Below are 20618 nucleotides of genomic sequence, written 5' to 3'. Positions count from 1 at the left end.
CAGTAAGTTCCCTGGTGTCTCTGGTCCAGCGTCTCCCTACTGCCTCCAAGGAGAGCCACCCACTCTTCTGACTTATAATAATATAGTTTGTGCTTGAGCTTTATATAGATGGAATTACAGTCGATCCTTGAACAATGTGGGGGTTAGGGGTGCCAAATCCCCACACAAAAATCTACATGCAACTTTTGACTCCCCAAACACTTAACTACTAATAGCCTATTGACTGGAAGGCTTACTGATAACATAAACAGTGGATGAACACATATTTTGTATGGGTATTATATATGGTATTCTTACAGTAAAGAAGGTCAGAGAAAAGAAAATATTATTAAGAAAATCATAAGGAAGGGGCACCTGGGTGGCTCAGTCAGTTAAGCATCCAACTTCGGCTCAGGTCATGATCTCATGGTTCGTGAATCTGAGCCCCACAACGGGCTCTGTGCTGACAGCTCAGAGCCTGGAGCCTGCTTTAGATTCCTCTCTGCTCCTCCCCTGCTCACTCGCTTGCGCTCTCTCTCTCTCTCTCTCTCTCTCTCTCTCTCTCTCTCAAAATTAAACAAACATTGAAAATTTTTTTGAAAAAAGAAAACCATAAGGAAAAGAAATACACTTGCTGTACCGTGCTGTGTTTATTGAAAGATGTGTTCCATTGCACGGATACATCACAGTTTGTTTATCCTGTCCTCTGTTGATGGATACTTGGAACTTTCCTACTTTTATTAATATTACTTCCTACTTTCTTAATGTTTTATTTATTTTTGAGAGAGGGAGACAGAGCCCGAGTGGGGGAGAGGCAGACAGAGAGGGAGACACAGAATCCAAAGCAGGCTCCAGGCTCGTGAGCTGTCAGCAAAGAGCCTGACGCGGGGCCCAAATCCACGAACCATGAGATCAAGACCTGAGCCAAGTCAAAGGTTTAACCGAATGAGCCACCCAAGTGCCCCCTGAACTTTCCTGTTTTTAGCTATTATGAATAAAGCTGCTATGAACATTATTGTACAAGAATTTTTGTGGATATGTATTTTCATTTCTCTTAAGTTAATACCTAGCAATTGGTGGGTCATAGGGTAGAAGTATGCTTAATTTTTAAGAGATTGCCAAGCTATATTCCAAAGTAGCTGACCCATTTCATACCCCTACCATCACTGTGTGAGAGTTCTAGGTGTTTACACCCTTACCTGACTTGGGATTATCAGCACTTTGGATTCTAGCCATTTTAAAGGATGTGAAATGGTATCTCATAGTGATTTTAATCTGTATTTACCTGATGACCAGTGGCATTCATCATCTTTTTGTGAGCTTATTGGCCATTCATAGAACCTCTCTGTCAAGTTACTATTCCAGGCTTTTGGCCATTTAAAAAAATTGGATCATTTGGCTTTGCACTGTTGAGTTGTAGGCGTTTTTCATAGATTCTGCAGATAGACCCTGGTCAAATATGCGTATCATGAATATCTTCTACTCTGTGGTCCATCTTTTATTTCAACAATATCTTTTGAGAACAGATTTTTAGTTTTGACAAAGTTCAATTTATCTAGTTAAGAAAAGGCGTCCTGACCATCAAAAAGTTGAGTCCTGAAGAGAATAGCATATAAAGTTTACGCCACACACAGTATTTCTGAAAGATTTCATGATGATGTAAGAGCTGGTTTTCCTTACTGCTCAGTTGGAGATTGAAAGTCCTTTCTGGGCTGAAGAGAAGTTTGGGGAATGGGAAAAAAAATCAAGACAAAAAGGGGGTCCTGCATCCCCTCCCCCCAGTAAATGATCCCTGCCTCAGTCAGGGTGTGGGGACTCCAGAGTGGATGAAACCTGTGTCTTGCTTTCTCAGGGATAACCCACAGAAGCAGAAAGCCATGTAGAAAGCCTCACAGAAAGGTAGCAATGGTGGGCAAGGGATACAGGTGGATGGGCCTGGGGGAGGCCCCAGGAGGTACTATCATTCTCAGGGAAGATGGGGAAACAGATAACAGACATCTCTAGACCCACGGGATAGAGGAATCCTAAGAGACAGTGGGCTAACTCTAAGTGGTCTGGATTTGGGATAAGGAAGACTCCAAGTAGTTATTCCTAGAGTCCAGAGACCATTGTGAAAGCATGCATACCAGGAGCGAAGCCCAGAACCTGAGGATGAGGACAAACTAAGGTGAAGTTCAACCCACTGAAGGCCCGTGTAGACAGCAAACCATTGTGAATGAGACCTCACTTCCCCCTGGAGTCCCCTGGAACTCAAAATACTTCCTAAGGGAGAGAGAAAGGAGAGGAAAGAAAACTTGAACCAATTCTTCACCCAAAAGAGACTCTGTTTTAATCCAGAAGGAAGAGAGTTTTACCTTGAATTGGCAAGATTGTTTCCTATTGACAAAAGGATGTGAAGATTTGAGAAGCAAATTAAATTGAATTGTAGAGAAACAGTTTCATACACGCATGTCTAAGTTTTAGGAGTGAAATGACACCAAGGGTAATCATAAGGACTTCAGGGCAGGAACTGTTTCTGTGCTGTTCACCAAGGTTATATTATGGGTGCAGTATCGAGCCAAGCACATAGCAGGTGGTCAAGCAGTAGCTTTGAGTGGATGAAAGAAAATGGCCCAACTATGGTAGAGTGAGGTTCCTGTGACCTCAAATACCCCAATTTTCTGGCTCTTATGCTTCCTCCTTCCTCACACAGTGAAGCCGAGGACAACAAATCAGCTGTGTACTTGGAACAGAGCAGCAATGGGAATAGACATTTTGTTTTCCCTTTCCTTATCAGTTGGTAAGCCATTATTTCCTTAAACATGCCTTTACAAATGGAGAATTATTCTAGCTGCTAAATTCATCCCTGAATGCCATATCATATAAAAACAATTACTCCTGTATGGTTCAATATTCTTAACTCTTTACACAGTTTATGGCCACTGAAGTGTCCTCTAGGTGTTTAAAAAAAGTCTTAAAAACGCACTTAGAGCAAAAGCAACACTCACTTGGTTATTTATTTATTAGTGGGTTTTTTTCTTTCCATTAGCAATGCCTGACATTCCATGTCTTGAGATGAATTCACAAGAGCAACAAAGATCCTATTTCTTAAAAAATTAAGGAAAATGGGCTATGAAAAAACTTGTCCCCATTTGTTAGGGCTTATTAAGGATGCTGAGAACCTTCTGATGGTACTTTAGGGGAGAGAAACATGTAGTACTTAAGAGAAGTGGCTTTGGAATTGGACTGCAACTTACACTGAGCTCTGCCCCTTACCAGTCATTGGAACTTGGGCAAGTTATGCAAGGTCTCAAAGCTTTAGGTAAGTCACTCCTGGGAAGTTTAGACTATTAAATGAGATTATAGGAGTTTAGCACAGGGTCTGGCACTTATTAACCACACAATTTATCTTAGCTATTTTATCATTACCATCTTTACTTTGATTCACTGACATGAGGAAACTAGAACAAAGCACCATAACATACCTCTTTTCTTGATATCAGCAATGTCTGGACACAGATGTGGTGAGATTGTTAAGGAATTTCCTTGTGCCAGGTGTTAGGTTTTCAAAAACCAAAGTCACAGACCCAGGCACCTCTGTAAACACACATGAAAAAGATTCGGAGTAAAATCATCTCCAGGGAGCACAGTTTCATTGACAGCAATCTAAATGACACCTTAGGGTTTGGAAAAGAAGTTTAGGTTTCTCCTGGGGAATGTGAAAACAGGGACACAGAAAAACTTGGGTTACACTGGTTTCTTTCTGCAACTGCTATTTGAAATTCACTAACGACCAGCTCAGATGTGCAGCAGGGTTTACAAAGAATGAGCTCCTGACTTCCCCCTTAATCTGCTGAGGGGCTGTGGGCTTTCGAAATCATTTTGAAAGGAGACACAAATTTAGGCCAGAACTTATTGGCTGACTGATGAACCTCCCGTAAATCTTCAAGCAAACAGAAGCTGATTTTGAATCCATTCAGAAAACATTCTTCATTTGATCCCCCTAAAACCTAAGTTATTTCAATATAATTCAATCGAAGTGAGGCAGCTGTCCCAGAAATCAAAAAAAGCCTCCTTGTTTCATGTTGGCTTAGTTGTTCTTCTGCTAAAGAAATGAACTTGAGACTGCGGACACCACATCCTGAGCCCCACTCGGGGACTTTACACGGGACAGCCAGGGCAGCATGGCTCCCAGACTGTGCTTTGGAGCCAAGCTTTGGAGCCAAGACGAAGAATCTGAACTAACCAATAAAACAAAGGGTTGGAAGCAGGGGAGGGGACGGTGCTGACTTCTTTCTAGGGCAGAACATGGAGGGACGTGACCTCAGGAATATCAGGCCATTAAGATGAGGCTTCGGGGGACACTTGGGTGGCTCAGTCGGTTAAGCGTCCAACTTCAGCTCAGGTCATGATCTCATGGTTTGTGAGCTTGAGCCCCGTGTCAGTCTCTGTGCTGACACCTCAAAGCCTGGAGCCTGCTTTGGATTCTGGGTCTCCCTCTCTCTCTGCCCCTCCCCCACTCATGATCTGTCTCTGTCTCAAAAATAAACAAACATTAAAAAAATACCCCAGAAAATGAGGCTTCAGAAACTGCCCAGGAAGTTGCACAAGGGAGGTGACCTTTAAGAAAATGACAAGACTATCTCAATTAGATGCTCTTCTTCCGCACAATTACTGCTAAACCTGTATTAGATCCTCGTTCCCTGCATATGAGAAGCTGCTCCTGCGTCAGGGCGGACAACAGCCAAGGGGAAAATGACCATCCTTAGGTAAGCCTGAAGAGTCTAAGTGATGGACAGTGAGGGCATAAGAAGGGGGAGTGGCGTGAATAGGTAGCGGGGGCATTGTGGCTGGAGTGGGGAAGAGAGAAGGCCAGCTTCCTAGAAATGTGAGCAGTAACAGGGCCAAGAGAGAGCTTTCTTAGCCCAGCAGACAAGCTTGGAACATGCCCCCATTTTCAGGTCTTTGTGTGGCTCCTAAGCACACTGAACTCAAGTCTGCAGTGTAGATACAGATTGCTGGAGGCTACTGTTTTTCCTAGATGTTGTTCCACTGAATAACAGTGCTCAGGTCCATAAGAGAATGTGTTCTAGAATGCTTATTACAATAATGTTTATAACAGGAGGGAGTTGGGCGGGCGGGTGGGGGGCAGGCATCGCTACTAGGAATGATTGCTCTGGATTACCACAGAGCACTAAGAAGCAGCGGGCCGGAGGAACAGAGACGTGGTTAGCTCCAGAAGTCAGTCGTACTGTTGAGTAAAAAAGGCAGGAAACAGAATGAAAATGCCTTTTATGTACACGGAAAACATGCAGGAGAAACATCACAACATTCTTCCCGAGGGGACCTTAGAGCCAATCAAGATCCCTCTGTGGGGAGTGGGGGATGAGAGCGAGGGTTCAGGAAGGAGAGGCAAATAATCTCTCAGGGAAGGAGGGGAGAGCCTTGCATGGTCTCCTCGTGACGACTTGCTGCATACTTAACAGAAGGACTGACTCAGATCTGCACCTAATTAAACAGACCAAAGCAGGGAGTGAGAGGGAGCCAGCCGGGCTGAGGGCTGGGCAGATGCCCCAGGCAAGACGGGTGGCTGTGGAAAGGCCTCTCATTAGGCCTAGGGCTGCCCGGAAATAGAGCCAGTTTGACTGTCTCACCAAGAGGAATGGGGAAAGGGACAGGAGGTGAAGTCAGAGTGAGAGAGGAAGGTGCATGGCCTCCCTGGGCCAGGGCAAGAGACTCAGATTTTACTGAAAGTGCAATGGGTGGCCACTAAAACATTTTAAGCCAAGGGGTGGCATGCCTTCGTTGACATTTCCGACAGATCATGGTGTCTGCTAAACAGAAGGGAGCAAGAATAAAACCGTTGATGAGGCACTGCAGCAGCCCCAGTGAGACTCGCTGGGGACCTGGACCAAGGCGGCCGCACATGTGAGGGGAAGTGTTGGGACACACTGCACACAAGCACAACCATGCCTCCACACAAGGCAGACAAGAAGAGTCAGGTCCTTACAGGGCTCACATTCCTACTTTTCCACAGGGAATATAATCCAGGGTTTCTTCTCTGTTGGGCTTCTGCTGGAAAAACGTGAACGCCCAGGATGCCATGGGCTTCCCCCAGCCCCACCCCCTCTGCCAGGCGCGCTGAGCTTGGTGTGCTCACAGGTGTTTGCCTCCTAGTCCCGGACTTTCCCCAACAATGGAGTCACATGGGTCTCCCTGACTATGTCTATGGTCAGGACTCACAAGAGTGGGACTCAGCAGGTTGGCGGCCTGAATGTGATTCACAGCTCTGCTGTGCATTTACTAGCTGTGTGACCCTGGACAAGTTCCTTTGTGTCTCTGTGACTCAGTTTCTTACGCGTAAAGTACAGATAATGATAGGACCTATTTCATGCTTCGTTAATACATATAAGACACCGGGAACAGCGCCTGGCATCAACACGTGTTCTATTAGAGTGTGCCACCATTGAGTACTGTAATTACTACTAGTGGAGGGTGCCAGCTGCTCTCCCTGCTCCCGTGCCCAGTGACCGCAGCTCTTCCAGCAGAATGTTTTCTGGGAAGGGTGAGCCTGGGATCCTGTTGTCCTGCCTCCCCCCTGCACCCTACCCATGTTCTGAAAGCCAACTTGCTAAAAACTGAGGTCATTTTTAAAAAAAAATTTTTTTTTTCAACGTTTATTTTTATTTTTGGGACAGAGAGAGACAGAGCATGAACGGGGGAGGGGCAGAGAGAGAGGGAGACACAGAACCGGAAACAGGCTCTAGGCTCTGAGCCATCAGCCCAGAGCCTGACGCGGGGCTCGAACTCACGGACCATGAGATCGTGACCTGGCTGAAGTCGGACGTTTAACCGACTGCGCCACCCAGGCGCCCCAAAACTGAGGTCATTTTTTGACAAACTCCAAGTTACCTGCATAGCCCAGTGCTTTCCCCAGGAAACAAAAAGTGCTTATTGTAAACAAGACTGAGATTTCTAAAACTTTTCTGAAGTTATAAGGAATGTGTCATCTGCCCCTTCCAAGTATATTTTTATACTTCTCAGAAGACAGCTCAAGAAAAGCAGGCTTAATACTAATGTACAGTGGTATATTCCACGTCGCTGCTCAGGCCACCGGATACATTTACATAGGCTTTCCAAGGGGTGGCCACGGTTTCAGCCCAAGAAGCACCCTACTTCACATTTACCAGGTACGACAGTCATTTATTACACTTCTTTATCCCTCTCCTATTATTTTCCACCCAAGCTGATGCTTCCTGGCTGGACTCCCTGTGATTCCAGACAATCTCATTAAAGCACTCACAATAGGTTTGAATGACCTGTAGAATGAACCTTGGCCTCTCTCATTTATTTGCATTTTAAAAGGAAGTTTTTAATTTGAATAGACTTCCAATTTGTTGATTTGAGAGTGAAAAAAAAAATGCACTTTCCAAATATCTCTGAAATAGGGCTAGGCTAGACCTCCCAGTACCATCTGGCATTCCAACCAGTACCTCTGCCCTCCCTCCAGCCCAGCACCTGCCGTGTCCCCTGAAGACTTCAAGCCCACACAAGGCCTGTACTGGATACTATCTGTGGTGGCCCCATATCCTCTTCGTCTACCTACTTCTCTAGCGATGTGATCTGCCAGGGCCTTGCCTTAGTTCCACAAGTACCTCTCACTTTCTGCCCAGGCTTCCTGGATTCGGGACACCTGTAGGTGCAGCCTGGGAGGTGAGGGGCATTGGTACCCCAGGGGGCAACCCGTGACCAGTGGAGGATGGAACCTATGGATAAATGCTGTTCTGTCTTTTCCTGGTACCCAGAATCCTGCTGGGACAGAGTCCCTGTGGCCCATAGTTGTATCCAACTCAGAACTCACCTTTGAATCAGCTGCCCTTCCTCCTGTGTTTCTCTCTCCTGGGTTCCCCCCTTCCTGTTTTCTTGGGCCACTTATCAAAAGAGACTCTGCTCTCAGGGCAACTGAGGCTAAAACAGTGCCAAAAGGTCTTTACCTGGCCACCTACTTTTGTGCTGTTCAGGGGAGGATTAATATGGTTACAGACTATGATTTATAAAGTAGAAATTTGTCAGGGTATTTGCAAACAGTTAAGATAAATCCCATTGTTTGAGATTTAATGCAATGAATATTTATTGCAGTTTGCCCAGTGTCAGGTGCACAGCTAGGCCTCCGCCAACAACTCCTCCCAGAGACACGGAGATCCACCCTAGAAAGGAAAGGTAAGCTGATCTCCAGGGCAGGCAGCCACGCCAGGGCTGAGAGTGTGGATGCCAGAGACAGGGTGCCTATGTTCACTTCCTTATCCATTGCTTTCTAGCAGGGTAAACTGTCTAATCTCACCAAGCCTCAGTTTCTTCCTCCATGAAATGTGGAAACCCTAGGGTCATTATGAAGCCCGAAAGAAATGTATGTGAAGGTGATATGATGCTGCTGACATGTAGCAGGTGCACAACCAATTCTAACTCTGCAGCAAGTTGCTGATTTCCACGGAATGTGTCACTGCCACGAGGGTGGTAGCTGTCAATGAGAGGAGATGGAGAGCAGGCACGTGGGGAGGGTGCTATCCCTCTGCCCAGACTGGCTCCAGTTTTAATATGAGGAACATCAAAAGAACAATTCAGCCGAGAAAAAGGTAACCACGACTAATCACTTTTAACAGATGTTAAACTTTTGGCCACTTTCTTATTCAAGCAATTTATATCATGTTCCGTGCTCCTCAAGTATGGCATTATGTTTACACATTTAGATGACTTCTGTAGGATGACAAATGTGTTCTTGAATGTTGGAAATAACTTTAACTAAAAAATTTACATTCTCATACATTTTGTACCACACTTGGACTAGTTTTGTTTTAACAACACCTCCTTCTCTCTAATTATCCTAGTCAGTCAAAAGTTCCTTCTACCTTCCTTTTACAATATGTGGCTAATTCCAGGGTGTCTCTGGGAAATTTTCTATCAGCCATTTTGTTAGAGATGGTTAAGGAGAAGGGAGGAGCTCCTAAATGGAAGGGTGAAAAGGGATGGATGAGTAGTGGCAGAAAGGGGATTTTGAGGGGACTCAAGCAGGAGACCTGATATGTGCCTAGTGAGAAAGGAGATGTCTATCTGTAGGCTAGTGAAGCCATCTTGGACATGCTCTGTCCTTCCCCCCCCATTCTCCTGGACACCTGCACCTGCTACCAGGTGCTTTGAACCACCCCCACCCCCCTTCATGCCCAGCCTTCTGTTCTTCCCTGAAAGGTTTCACATTGCACCAGTAAAACTGGAGGGCAGACGATCTTCCTTTGCTTCTGCTCACTTCCATTTCTGGACTTCTCTCCAACCTACTATTCTCCCCAGGCAACTGTGAAGATATTTTTGGCTAAGGAGGGCATTCCCAGCACTATGCCAGATGAACAGATGGTGGGTGGGCCAGAGGAATGGTGGGTGGTGGGGCTGGCATGAGGGGCATCTGGCGGTGTCCTTCTGGATTACAGAGAACTGGGAATCTTAAGAAGATCCCTTCCTTCCCCAAATCTGATTGGCTTTTTAAAGACTCCCAGTACCTCTGAAATAAACCAGAGAGTCGGTATAAGCAGATGATTCTCCTTCAGACGAATGGTTTGTTGTATCATTTGTAGGTATAAAAAGATTTATTAACTCATAATTTTATCAAGTAGTAATGTGTGAGTAAATGTTTTAATAAGGTCACTAATTCCATTATAGTATGTTGTGCTTAACAGCCTTTAAAGGTGAAATAAAATTATCAGCTCTTAGTTACCCTCCTCCAATTTTCTGTAGACTTAACGAGGGGTTTTCTGGAAGCCCACGACTCCCCACCTCCTTCCTATCCCACTACCTCCACAGACCTTTGCTGCATTTAAGACAATATAAAGTGTAGTGCCTCAGAATTAACATTCTGGGGTAAGAAAGATTAAAATTAGAATCCTAGCTCAACCACTTAGTACTTGTTTGACCTTGAAAGAGTTCCTTAACCCAGCTTAGCCTCAGGATGCTCATTTGTAAAATGGGATCATTACTGTACCTCACACAGTTCCCCCTAAAGAATGCATGGGATCACTAATGCATAGACAATACGAACAAAGTGCTTGGAAGGGAGTGTGAGCTAATAAATGTTAGTGACTGTGTTAGTTGTATATTGCTGTGGGACAAATTACCCCAACTCAATCTGCATATAACTAAGTTACATGCCTCTGCTGCAAGGTCTCTCAGAAGGCTAGAGTCAAGGCATTGGCCAGCCTACAGTCTCATCTGAAGGTTTGACTGAGGGAGGATCTGCTTCCAAACTCACTTTTGTGGTTATTGGGAAGACTCGTAGCCTATGGGCTGGTGGACTAAGGACCTCAGCTCACCCCGGGCTGCTGGCTGGAGCACCTCTTCAGCTCCTTGTGATGTGGACCTCTTCCTGGTGTGGCTCAGACATGGCAGCTGGCTCCCATCAGAGGGAGCAAGCAAGAAGGCAAGAGAGGGCCCGCAAGACAGAGGACACAGTCTTTTAGTAACCCAACCTCTGAAGTGATATCCCATTACCTTTGCCATATTCTCTTTCTTAGAAACAAGTTATTAGTCTTACACAGCATGTAAGGGCTTGCAGTCCAGGTACTTTTGTTTTTGTGGGTTCCTTCCCTGCTGCTCCCCCACTCCCTGTTTAGTCTAGTATACCCACACTTCTCACACTGTCCAGACATGCCAGAGTCTAAGAGCTCCCAAGTGGTTCTCCTGGGATTCATAATGATGTCTCAGGAGATTTGTGTCATTGAAAAAGGTAATGGTGTCTGTTTTGATTCTTAACTTTTTAGAGAAAACCAACACATAAAATTACTTACCTATTTTCCCTTTCAAATCAGAGCAGGAGGGCCTTTGAGCATGCAGCATGTGGGGTTTAAGAGTCAAAAAAGGTTGGGAGATGTCACCATGCATATTCATGCCTCCATGATTGCATGGCTGATGCCTCTCTGTTCTGCTTGGTGGATTCATACTCAGCCTTCAGTGTCAGACTTAGATGTCACTTTTTTGGGGCAAATATATATTCAAGGCCCTCAGGACTTATCCCTTCTTCCCCATGTCTTCTGTTTCCCTGTATCATTTTGAATAACTCCCTCTTCGAGATCTTCTGTTATAGATAGTGCCTATACAAAGTATTCCACAAGATCCTAGGATTCCATATGGTGATGAGGATGGGTGTGGCAAGGGCTCACTTTCTTAAATGGGTGGTCTTTTCAGTTTGTGTCAGCTTCCCTGTCCACAGCCCTTTCTATGGAGACCTTTTTTTGCTCTTGGACCTTGTTGCCCAAACCTTCCCTTCCTGTCCTGGAGATGACTCTGTCTCAAGGGCAGCTCACCTCATTGCAGGAGTGCTGGACCTGCCTTATCAGAGAACATGCCCAAGTTCATAAGCCAGCAGGTGGTGGAGCTGGGATTCAAACCCTGGTGGTCTCACGACATGGCCTTGCTTCTACTCCCCACACTGTACAGTTCCAAACGCTGGGGGAAGGAGAACTCTTTAAAGCACCTTGTTTTAAGTCCTTTGGGTGCTGACAGTCAGGAGCTTCAAAGGCGTGAGAAAAACATGGGATTTTTCCATGCTTCAGAACTGTTTAAAAACCAACACTGAGTCAAAAATGCTTCCCTAGGGAGCATTTGCCAGCAATTCTTACTGTCCCTGTCAATCATTCACAAAATCTCTATTTTTCTTGGCATTTTTGTGCAACAAGACATTTGCTAGTGTGACGTCACTTGGGTTTTTTACCATCAGAAGTGCCCTCACACCTTGGGCTTACTACAGTTGATTGCACATTTGTATCTCAATTATAGATTGTGACTTTCCTGTATATTGAAGACTTTCTCTAATCCAAACAATAACAACAACAACAACACCCAGACAATTCAGAATGGAATTGGACCGCTGTCAGGTTTTTTCTGCCTGGCACAGCCTGCTTCTTTAGGGAATGGTACTTCTCCCATGTCAGGTGATCCTGGTGGGACTATCCTTTGAAGTACCTTAATCTAACCCCTCCTCCCCCCAATACACAAAGACCCATGCTCCATGACCCATGCCCTTCTGTATGTCAACAGTTATAGAAGTGAGCACAAGACCTAAGCGAGGCCAATCAGAATTGCCTGGATTGATAAAAAGAAGTTGGGAAAAAGAAATTCCCTTGTTGTTCAGTTGGGAATAAATAAATCTGTTCCTGGGGAGACTTCTTCCCTGCCGGGTGGAGAGAGCCAGGCTGCTGAAAGAAGCCAACAGGGAAGCAGGTCTGAAGCCAGAGAGAGGGACAGAGACTTCATATACTGATTGAGCTCTTGAATCCAGTGTCTGATGCTAGACCCACCCTGCAATTCCCAGCCATGTATGCCAATACAGTACTTTTTATCCCCCAAACTAGTTATAATTGAGTCTTTATCATTTGACAGCCCGAAGTTGGGTTTTTAAAAATTGTTTAACATTTATTTATTTTGGGGAGAGAGAGAGAGACAGGCAGAGAGAGAGAGAGAGAGAGAGAGAGAGAGAGAGAGAGAGAGATAGAATCTGAAGCAGGCTCCAGGCTCTGAGCTGTCAGTGCAGAGCCCGACATGGGGCTTGAACCCACGAACTGCAAGATCATGACCTGAGCTGAAGTCAGATGCCGAACTGACTGAGCCACCCAGGTGCCCCCAAAGTCAAGTTTAAGGTAGAGGTCAGGGATGGCAAATCAGATTCAACTAACATGCAAACAGCAGCAGTTGCCAGATAAAACACAAGGTTTTCCATTACATTTAAATTGCAGAAAACTAACAAATACTATCTTGGTATAATAGTTTTAGTATACATATTTAGCTTAAGCATGTCCCAAACATTACATGGGATATACATATACTTAAAAAGTTGTATTTTTATTTGTTTAATAAATAGCAGTGGTGGTTGCTTGTAACACTGTGTTGAAGATTCTGAGGGCAAGTTTAGCCTCATTGGGAAAAAGTATGATTATTGATTAATGATGTCTGTTCCATGCGTGGAAATAGGGAGAAGTGGCATGGGTACCATGAATATAGCATCCTTGGTTTATCCCAAGTGTTTAAACATGTTTTTTTTTCCTGCAGTCTTGGGCAATGCAATGGTGTTTTAATAATAAGTAATAGTAGCCACGATTTACTAAGTCTCTTTAAGAGCCTTACATATGTCATCTAATCGAACCCTCATGACAATATTTTACTGGTTCTTTTTCACAACTGAGACTCAAGATAAGTTAAATTCGCACAGACAGTAAATGGCAAAGCTGGGATTCAAACCTGTGTTTATCTGACATCAAAGCTCATGCTTTTTCCAATTCATCATTCTGCGGCAGGCAAATATTGTCCTAACAACATAGACGCAGAAGTCATCTTAAAATGCTATTTTACAAATTGCTACATAAACACTTATAAATCCAGTTCTTGGCCCAAAATGGTAAACTGTCCTTTCACGACAAAGAGCAGCGCTTCAACAACAAACTAGAGCCTCGTACGAGGCAGTGTTTTGGCAAACAGATTTCAACAGTTGACACCAGAGTAGTGCCAATTGTGAAAAGTGGCTTTAGGCTATAAATGACTATGTACAACCAGCATTATGACAAAGTGGGAGGGGATCTGTTTAACGTGTAGCAGGGGATGGCTAGGTGAGCCCCACATGAAATTTCAAGTTGGCTATTTATGGGGCTGGAAGGCATATGTTCCTTGATTATTTGCATGAGCTGCTATGTACGAGAGCATTTGTGTTTTGGTAGATGAAGGGGGAAGAAAGTATTTTAGTGTGAATATATGTAGATTTTTTTTTTTTTAACTTTTCATGTATTCGTTGTTCAATGTTTTTTGAGCTAGGATATAAGATAACGAGATGGTAGACAGGTAACAATGCAGGGGATAGGATGGCATCTAGTCCCTATTATATCCCTTGGGTATAAAGCAGGAGAGATAGAAGCTGAAGGAAATGGTGTGATATGGGCATAAGCAATGCTACACAGGCCTGGTGGAAAAGAGAGGCATGGCGCCCTGGAAGGCCATGATTTCTGCTGTGCGGGGCTACCCTGCACCTCTCTGGGACCTTGAGGACTGGAAGCTTGGGAATCACTTAGGGAACCAGCACCACTGGCCTGAACATCTTCATCCTCAGGAAAAGTCTAATTAGTCCTTGCAACGGCATGACTTCCTGAAGCCACTGCCTGTGCAGAGAATATTGACTGGGTGGGCCAGCAACAAGTGGCATGTGACAAGCTGACAGAGAAGTCCGTGAGGACATGAGTCTTAGAAAGGAGGGCTTGAGGCTCATGGGAACAGGATGTCTTAAACTATTTGGGTTAATGAGACATCTTATGTGTCTACACACCAAGAAGGCCTGGGGGACACCAGTTTACAAGCATGAAGACTAACTAGAGAGAAAGGACAGAATAAATAAAAAAAAGTTTGGACAAAAATAGAGGCTTTAATAACCTCAACAGACACAAGAGGATCTAAATGCTCGATGAAGGTAATTCCAACCAATAAAGGAAAGGAGAAATCTAAGAAGGAAAGCATAATTTCCTGTTTTATCGGATCTTGGGGGGAATAACTGTCCTCATCTTCCTTGCATCTGTTTTGAAACCCATGCCTGACCTTGGTGGTTGTCTCTAATCCCAGGGACAGCTGGGGCTTTTTTACCAAGTATTAGGAATCTCCATCCCATGTCCCTTTCCTTTTGCCCCTTCTCATAGGATGGCTGTCACCTTTGGGGTGTTCTATTTTAAGACTGTGGATCAGAAGGGACCATTAACATTTCTCTGTGATTCCAGGTTATCCCTGGGGTACTTCTATTTTTTTATTCTAACTCTTATGATGGGATGAATATTTCATTGTGCTTGTTGCACAAGAGTCCTTTATCTATATTATTAAGCTCCATTTCCACAAATGCTCTATGTCCCCAAATATGGCTCATATTGGGACCTGCTGGGCCCATGTCCCTTTAGACTTATCAGCTAAGCACAATAAGCATTTCTGTGAAAGAAAAAAGGAAAAACTTAAGTCAGTCAATAGCTCACTACATTTAGAGCAGAACTTGGTTTTTGCAAGCTTGAAAGGACTATTTGCATTTACAACAGCAGGAAAAATTAAGAAGTGGGGCATTTCTCAAGATTTAGAGCCACATCACGAGCAAAACATCAGTTTCCACCAGATACTTTCTGAAAATACCTTACCTTTCTCAACATGACCCACCAGCTTTCTGGAGCTGATGGAATCAAGTACACACTGTGGGTCTGATATTTAAGGTCCTCTGGGCCCACCGTTCAGCCCTCAGCTTCCTTTTATGCCCTTCACAGTTAACAAGTCAATCTGTTCAGCATTACTTGAACTTCGCTGTGTCTGAGACTTTTCTGGACCTTTCCTTCCACCTGGGTGGTCAGTCCTCTCTACGCATCAAGGTCCAGTTGAATGCCACTTCTTCCACCGGACCTTTATGATGTCCACAGCAGGAAATTCACCGTTCCTTCCTTGGAATGTCTATAGCACTGCCTCACAAGTGGGTCAGGAACACATGTTTTATGCTCTTTCCCTGCCTACCTTATCTCCCCCCCGTAGACTGTAATTTCCATAAACATGAGCCACATCAATGTCTTCTTTGTGTTGCCCCCTGCTCCCCACCTATTCTTCAGTGAAAGAAAGAAAAGAAGAACCATCCTCGTGGATTTGGGGATATTATCGGTCAAGTCCCTTTTGTCTCTGGAAAAGTTAGATCTGGATCACCTGCTGGTGCTACAACGTGACCTCTCCCCACTTTGCACAGGACTTCCTCAGTGGGATGTGAGGGCGTGTGAGCCCCAACCTGTGTCCTTTGTTGAGAGGGGCAGGTTGAACAGATTCAGTACACAGAGGCTACTTTGCAGGGTTCTCAGAGCTGTGAGGGGGTGGAAGGTGACAAGACATCTGCAGCCCCGTTCCTAGATTTGTGGCTCCTGCTGATTCTTCTGCCTTTGGCCTCCCTCACTTTCCACCCCAGACCTGCTGGCATCACCACCTGCCAGACCATCAGTTCACCTCAATTTAGGACCAGCTCCAACTCAGGGGCAATGGGCAAAGAGCATGGGCTCTAGGTCCTCTTTGTTTCTGCACTGATCCAGGCACTGGCTAATGCAGTCCCTGGAGTCTCAGCTCTGTCCTTTCAGTGATCTGTTACAAGAGGGTGTATCCACGTCCCTTGCCTGTTCCAAGTACCTGTCCTCCTGGCCTACTGGGGACCCCACCCTCTAAAATAATCTGATTCTCTTTCCTCTATCTATCCCCTAGTCCCACTGTCTGGGCCCTCATTACCTCTTATCTAGACTACTGAATACACCAGCCTGATTGTCATTCCTCCATATGGTAAAACCAGACTGTGCCTGTCACTCTCCTGCACCAGCCCCTCAGTATTACCCCATTACCTACTGAAGAAGGTACATATTTCCTGCCATGGCTCACAAAACCTGCAGGAACCTGCCCCTTCCAGTCCTCCAGGATTAATGCCTGCCATTCCTTGCCTGAACTTTAGACTCCAGTGCCCCCCTGCCTCTCCTGTCGCTTCTTCCGTTTCTCTTATGCTGTCATCTTTGTCTCCATCTATCCTCCCATGCTTAATGCTTCTTAGTTTGGTCAACTGTCATTTAAAAAATTTTTATTCCACTGAAACATTTCCGGATCACAATCAGCCAGGCCAGGTTAGCAGATGCCCCTCTTTTGTGTTCCTTAGTATATCATGATACATGGCTCTGGTAGGCCAACACTTAACACCCCATCTAGAGCAGGGTTCTCCCAATGTCTTGCCGTCTGAGTTACTGCTAAAACATACACATGTCATCCCACATGAACATGCTATGCATCACAGAACACAGTCTTTGCACTGCCAATGCAACGAAGGCAAAAATTCCAACTCTGACTTCTTCCGTACCCCAAACACAAAAGGACCTTATAAAATGTTCTAAGATAAAAGAGTATGCAGGGTGTCAGTGGGTGGCAAATACCATAGATAAAGACATTTCAGATGTTGGAGACCAGCAATAAGAGTCATGAAAGGCACTATTCAACGGAACTGAAGGAAAGGGAACCAGTAAAGTGGGTGGGCATGAGATACTTTCTGCAGAACTATGTCCCTTAAGCCCAAACCAGAATGCTCCATAACTTGAGCTAACTCCTCTACAGGCATATGTGTTAGCTAGAAGGGAAACCCAAGGGAGGGATAGGACCTTCCTAATATAAACACATTGTTACTATCAGAACACTGATGCAAAAGAAATGGTCTACAGAGCACCTCATGGGCATCAAAACCTTGAGGGATGTGAAGGACAGTGATCAAGGCTGTACTAAATTCAGAACTAAATGGCTGATCAGCCTTTGACTTCCTTTATACCTCAAGCCAACTGAACCTGAACTTCCCACCCGCTTTTGTGAATGTCTTTTGTAAGACTGGTCTAATACAAGAGACACAATAAAGTGCTCCTCTCCGATTTACCACTACAGAAGACAACATAGTCTCTTTGGGGCAACTCAAGATTGCCCTCTTCTTAAGAAGGGTGGAGAGTCCCATCCACCACCTTCTTTCCAACACGTCTCTCCCACTGGGGCTTGGAATTCCAACTGACTTATTCACCATCAGTAGGGTACTGGAGATTAAGTTAAATTAGGATTTAATGGGTTCTAAACTGCCCCGCTGTGGATTAGACCACGGCACTAGTTCTTGATTTAAACGGTAAATTGGATCGCCATTTGCCAGGACGGTGATTTGTGCTTTGGCAACCACCGCAGATCCATAAGTAAACTAGTAGATTTCCCTGACACAGTAATCGGCCTTACTGTCTAGAGTCTTCACACATTTTTCTTATAGGTTGAATTAATACAGAGAAGCAGGATGGTTGATGGTTTCATTTGTTGTACCATTAATGAAACATAAAACAGATGTGTGAAACGCTGTCTTAGTAATAGAAACTGCATTACAAATTATTTATCTGCAGAAATCATGTCCTGAGTGTAAGGCGGGAACAAATGTAGTTTTTCTCTTGACAGTACTAGGTCAAACTATATTAAAAAACCTATTAAGCATAAAGTCTCCTGCTGCAGTTAAATATAAAACACAATTTGTTCCCTCTGTCCAGCGCGGCATTAAAATCTTGTAAAATCAACAGTACTTTGGACCCACTTGCTTGTGACTTTCCCTTTCTTTTTTCCTGGTCACTTCCCAGGTGATTCATCATCAGAAGAGAAGAGAATGAGGGAAACATATGCACTCTCTCGCATTCTCCCTGTGAAGACCAGACTGGCAATAAAAGGTCGTAGGAAGAGGTGGAGTCCACCAGAAAACCTTGGCAGCTGACTCCCTGGTGCTGAGAGAATGTGTCCATCACCTTGATTTTCATCCTTTAATATGCAAAGGAAAACACTGCGGGCTGAGGTCGAGAGGGAATACAAAACAGCCTTCTAGAGAAAGGCTTGGCAGTACCACAAGGGAGGGGTTGTAAATTGCAATGATTTTCTTGACTTGGATCGTTAGGGAGGCTGGAGAGATCGGGTACTCAGGTTAAGTTATGTTCTTGGGCACGAGCGCTCATCCGCAGCACCTTCCTCAGGAAGGGAGGGTAAAGGAGAAGTGGGAGGGAGGGTGAAAGTGACTCAAGGGGTTCTGCAAACCATACCCTTCTAGCACCTTCCCTCAGTATCCTTAGCGGCTACTCAAAGCATCAGGCGACTTCTTAGCAGAAGGGGGTGCAGGGACATTTGCCAGGTGGTCCTCCCAGCTCAACCGTGCATCTTTCCCTGGGCTCATACTCCTAGAATTTGCCTTGAAATTCTACAGTCTGGTGTCATGCATGGTAATTCCTAACAAGCTTGACATGTTCACTTCCCAAACATGGGATCCAAGGGTTCCAGTCTCAGCCTCCAAGGTCCAGAGTGGGCCACCCATGAGCTATTGTGAGGCTCTGCTTGCTAACCTGTGCTCAGGACTGCTCTACTGTGACAGCCTAGGGCCTTGTACATGAATGAGGGGAAGGATTTAAGCTCAGTGCATCGCTACTGCAGCCTAGATGAAGAAGTTCAGGGAAGGCCAGAGCATTTCACCCAAAAGGGGGCGTGAGTAAACAGAGATGGTTAGTGCACTTTAGGTATGTTAAAAAAAAAAAAAAGGATTAAAGTAAGGAAAGTAAGGAGGAAGGGGTGGCAGGGATGGGGGAGAGAGACTGTGTGTTAACCATCTTAAGAATAAAATCTCCTTTTTGATAATGTCTGCCATTCACTCATTATTAGCTTTATTACAAATACTTTCACAGCTAAGTGAGAGCCTACAATGGAGGGTAAGTAACTACTCTGCACCAATTGCCGAAACCCATGTTTCACTATCAACAATAATTAATAATCCAGGCAATGGCACTAGCAATCCCTGTAGCAAAAGTCCTTCTCTTGTTGCCTGGACTTTTCCATACAAGCACAAGAGCACAGGAAAAGAAGCAGAAGAAAGGACAGTGAAGGAATAGCGTCAGGGAGCAGAACAGGACTGGACTGAGGTGTGGAGGCCAAAGCCTGAGCGTCTAGTTGTGCTGTTTCCTCTTGCAAGCTTTAAGATCGCTAGCTACCCACAGGGCCACTGAGGCTATAAGCAAATTCTTTGATATGTATTCGTTCTGGCAATTTAGAGGGTTTAAAAAGTGTTTATTAGTCTCCGTAAGAAAATAAGTTCTGGGACATGAACTCTAAAATCTTTGCTAATGTGTACAGAGAAATAAATCTCACCAAGTGTCACATATGACCTGGGGACAGCAGTGTTTGGGGGGCAGTGGGTCACAGTTGTCATGGGGGGGGGGGGGAAGGCAAAAGTGGGCTTGGGAATAAAAGCAAAGCAGATATTTTGATCCAGACAGATTTCTCCTGGGGCTCGACTCGTGGGCGGGTGGTACCTTTCAAGGCTGGATAAAAGATACTCTGGAAAGGCATACACCTTGGAGAAAACCCAGCATGGGTGCTGGGGCAAAGCCGGCTGCTTTCACTGGGGTGGAGGGCACCACTCCCAATCCGCAAAGTCATTGAATGTTGAGCAAACGGGAAAGGTAAAGGTTCTTTAGAATCATTAGCCCAGAAGGGAAAGATTGCAGTTTACTGAACCACGAAAGAAGTCTGAAATCACCCTTTCTCACATACTGCTGGTAACCCAACCCAGCAGGTAAGAAGGCAAATCCTCCCTGCATGCAAAATAAAGGCTGAAATATTCCACAGACAGCTGGAAGCTTTTTTTCCCCAACTCTGTGTCTGCTCAACTAGAAACAAGCCTGTTGTCAGTGATGATCCTTTCTATAAAAGCTTCTCCAAAAACTTTCCTTTTTGTTTCTTTGACCTATAATCTTTGAGGAGCTGCTTCGCCCCTTACCACTGTTTTGACAACCTAAGCATCAGCTATAAATGCCAGGAGCCTCACAGAGAGTGAATCCTCTTCTGAAGAGATGTCTGATGGGTCTAAACTTCAGCTCTAAACTGCCAGCTTCTGCTCCCCAGCCGAGGAAAATCGATCCCGTTCCTTTTTCAGGAGCAGTGATGTGAATACTAGGCAGTTTGGGTTTAATGGGGTCCCTGGAGTTTGTGGGAGGAGGAGCTGGTTTTTATTTCCCTGGTACTGGGAGTTCACCAGGCATGGCTAATGGGAGGACAGAATG

At 44.9% G+C, this 20618-nt stretch overlaps 1 long non-coding RNA gene across 1 annotated transcript in view; it reads right to left on the bottom strand.

Moving 5' to 3' along the window:
• Positions 1-3449: 3449 nt before the first annotated feature.
• LOC121035239 (uncharacterized) overlaps positions 3450-20618 on the bottom strand; it is a 41426-nt gene continuing 24257 nt past the window's right edge. The window contains exon 3 of the long non-coding RNA XR_005792815.1: positions 3450-3555. This is a non-coding gene — a long non-coding RNA (uncharacterized LOC121035239). The remainder of the gene's footprint in view (positions 3556-20618) is intronic.

Source organism: Herpailurus yagouaroundi, unplaced genomic scaffold (assembly GCF_014898765.1).
Source record: "Herpailurus yagouaroundi ecotype Mexico unplaced genomic scaffold, PumYag 161, whole genome shotgun sequence".
NCBI lineage: Eukaryota > Metazoa > Chordata > Mammalia > Carnivora > Felidae > Herpailurus > Herpailurus yagouaroundi.
Note: the sequence above shows the minus strand (reverse complement) of the source record. Positions and strands in the feature narration are given on the sequence as shown.